Source organism: Parasteatoda tepidariorum, chromosome 11 (assembly GCF_982258835.1).
Source record: "Parasteatoda tepidariorum strain Cologne lab strain chromosome 11, Ptep-v5.0, whole genome shotgun sequence".
NCBI classification, from domain to species: Eukaryota; Metazoa; Arthropoda; class Arachnida; order Araneae; family Theridiidae; genus Parasteatoda; species Parasteatoda tepidariorum.
In genome coordinates, this window is record NC_141765.1 from 74,729,006 (window position 1) to 74,732,955 (window position 3,950).

The window sequence follows — 3,950 nt, forward strand, 5'->3', positions numbered from 1 at the left end:
TAACAAAATTAAATTCTGGCTCAAAAACTAGTCTCGCTTCGTTCATTTTCTTTCATCTTTTTTGCAACCAGCACTAACAGTAACGGATCCCAATAATCATATTTTCCAGACTGTGGTTACCGCAGATTTTGATAGTCGAAAATTCATATTAGACTGAAAAAAGACATTTTTTCAGAGAAATTACATTTTCGTGTCTGATTTTATAAATTAATCGGTATTTAGCATTAGTTAATTCGTACATTTTAGCTCAACCCTTTGAACTATTAAGATTAGCAAATTGGATCTTCAGAACAAAAATTATTCAAAGTGACACATTTTTTTGGTACACTATAAGTTCACCTGAGAAGTTAGATAACATAGCATTATGAAATTTTTGGATCATAAATATTTCTCTGCAAATTTTTAACGATATGAAGAATTTAACTAGAAAGAAAAAAATAGATAAGCAGACAAAAATATATATTTAATTTAAATTCAATTCAAACTTAATTTTTGCTGAGAACTCCACACACAAATTTATGACACTAATTTGTATGCTTATTTAACATTAATCTCATTTTTTTAAAGAAATGCGAATTATCAATTTCATTAAATGTAGTTGTAGTTCATTTACGTCGCACTAAAGGTGCACAATGGGCTATAGACAGGGACAGTGATGACGTATTTTATGACGTCAAACCCCGCCTCCTTCCAAACGCGTTCGAAACAATTTTTCGAACGAACCATTTCAATGGCATTTCCTATGTGAATTTAAGACGGCAAGATTTTTAGTTTATTATTGAAATAAATAAATTTATATAGCGCTTCTAAGGAACTTATTCCTAATTTAAGTAGTTTTCTTTATACGGAGTATCAGTAGATTTTACGAGTTAAGCGCATTAAATGCTATAAAAAAAAGTTTCAAAATGGTCAAGTTATCTTTAATTTTGATGTATAAAAATCTAAGCGTCAATATTTTTAACTCTTGCTTCATGTTTAAAATAATGTCTTATTTTATTTAGAATTTGTTACATATTCTTGACCTACATCTAATTTTTTCTTTAGTTATGGATAGGCATGCATTGTTTTAAAACGTTTTGTAATTAATTTTTAATCTATAATTAGATTGTATTTATCAATACTAATATGTCTGTTTATTTAATTATGTCTGCTTACTTAATTATGTCTGATGATAAAATTTGTAGTTATTGTAAACTTTGTTTGCTTAAGATTTTCTGATTATTGATGCTAATTCTCATAAGCTTTAGTTTTTAACTACTAAATAGGAATAAATTATGTAACTAACTTATTTAATTTTAAATCTGCACAGAGTTTTAGTTTAAACTCAGATTTATTTTGACTTGAGATTTTATCTTGTTTATATTTGTCAACATCATTAATTAGTTTTTAACTATAGTTTTATGCATTAATTATTTGAGAAAATTAAGTTACCTTATTATTAGATAATAAGGTATCTATTATCTAATAATAATATTAGATTATTTCTTAACGTTAGTAGTGTAGTGCTATATTAATGTGTAGTGTTATCATAGTACAGTGTAGTGGTATGTTAAAAGGGTCAATATTATGTTTAGTTTCCAGAATTTTTATATACAGAATAGCTAAATTATTTTAGAATTTTAAATTTCTAATTTTCATTTTAAAATGTGAGAGGAACAATTTTTTTAGGTGTTATATATGAATTTATCTTAAAATCTCAGATTCCTATTTTATTTGATAAGAAAGTGCAACATGAATTTTTTTAGAATTTTTTAAAACATACTTATCCCATACATAAACTTTTATTTAACATTCATATTTATTAATCTATGTATTCACATAGATGTTTAAATTTTACTTATTTAATAATATTAATTTCGCATGCATTTCAACTAAATATAATTCAAATTTTTAAGAAATTTTTTAATTTAGAAACTTAATTCTTTAATGTATGTATGCATATTTAGTTATACAGCTTTTATTTTGGCAAATGTTACTGTTATCACTTTTTACAGAATAAAAAATTTTGTAAATTACCTTTATAGTAATATTCTATTTGTTGCAGTGAACGTAACATTCAAGTCATCCATATTTATTTCATAATTTGGTTGTAAATATGTTTTAAGACCTGTCAACTCTTTTGTTTATATAATTTTTTTTTTTTACTTCCTATCATTTTAGTAAATTTACCAATTAATTTGAGCTATTTTAAAAACGTGTATCTAAAATGCTTTATAATTTTCACTAATTTATCTGACTTTATTCATGCTTCTTACATAACTTTTTAATTTGTTTTAAAATTCTCATAATTATTTACAATTAATAAGTTGTCTCAATATTATAAAAAAAATTGATTTATATAATATACATATTTTAAGAAAAATTAAACATAAATTAGAAATAACTTTTTCTAAATAATAAAATTCACAAATTTCCAATTTCCAGATTATAAATACAATTTATATGGTAAATATTAAATACAAATTCTCTCAATCATATATACAAAAAGTTTTCATAATCATTTGCAATTAATAAGCTATTCCAATTAATATCATAAAAAGAGATTAACGTAATATTAATATATGCAACACTTTTTCTTGCCATGTCAGTGGTTAAATTCGACTCTATATTAATATATTCAAAGATTTAGTTGACCCACTTTTAACTACATGATGAATTTTAATAGTTTTCAAGCATATGGAGGAGTATAATTTTTTGTAAGAAAGCCAAAACTCAAACAATTTTCTTCTGAATATAGTTATAGCTTATTTACGACGCACAAGAGCTGCATAATGGGCTATTGGTGACGGTCTGAGAAATATCCCTGAGGATGATCCGAAGACACGCCATCACAATTTTGATCCTCTGCAGAAGGGATGGCACCTCCGCTTCGGTAGCTCGACCACCTGCGCGCGAAGTACAGTACTTTATGGTAGAACAGTTTAACGAAGACCAATACCACTCACCTTCAGTCTCTTTGCAGGCAAATCAAAGAGATCATCCGTTCGTGGACTGACCGCAGGCAGTGATGCTTGACTTCGGTGATCTGCTGGGAACCGTGTCTTAACGATCAGTCCACTGCGGGACAATTTCATTAAATGAAAACCAAAGCTTGGAAAAACTAGTTTCATGTAAAAATGTCTCACTTAAAGTAGGATTGCATTATAGGATGCTCTGGAATATTATTGTTAGACTTAAGAATCCAACTTTTGTCTCCAAAAGCCAGTCTCAATAATAGTTGTAAAACTATTTTCTTTGATTATTGAAATTCGATCAAATTAATTGTTTCCCTTCTAGAAACGCTAAACAAGGCCACGTTTCCTCCCTTTTGAAAAGGCAGAAAATATTTTGACCAAAAGGAAGAGATTAAGCAGATTTAAATAAAAGGGGGGAAAAAAATCCGTAAAAAATTTATTTTTTCGATTTTGTTTCCAATTTATGAAGACTATTTTTAAAGGTTTATTTAATGTTAAAATCAGTGATAAATTACTTCTACTCATTCTTTCTTACTACGAAAAAAGATTTCATAAATAAAAAACTATCATTTGAGTCTTTTTTTTTTTGGCGGATTAACACGGACTGATGCCGTTCCCTGCATTCATGGCTGGTCTTAATAAAGAAATATTTTTGCTGAAAATTAAACGAGTTACTGTGTTATCAGATCTATAGCAATCCTGGATGTACTTAAAAGACACTCTTATTTCTCAAAATGTAAAAAGTATGAAAAAATATAAAAAAAATTATGATAAAAAGCTAAGAAAGTGAAAAAAAAAGCATGAAAATTCCTCGTTTTAATTGAACGGGGTTGTTACTAACTAATCAAATGAAGTATGTATTATATAAAATATCTTCTTAGATTGTTTTAAAAGGTGCAATCGAAAAAGGCAAAAATTATTTTTATTTACCTATCTAATCTGCTACTAAAAAATATTGGACAGTCGTTTTATTGTTATACTAAGTGAATCATAATT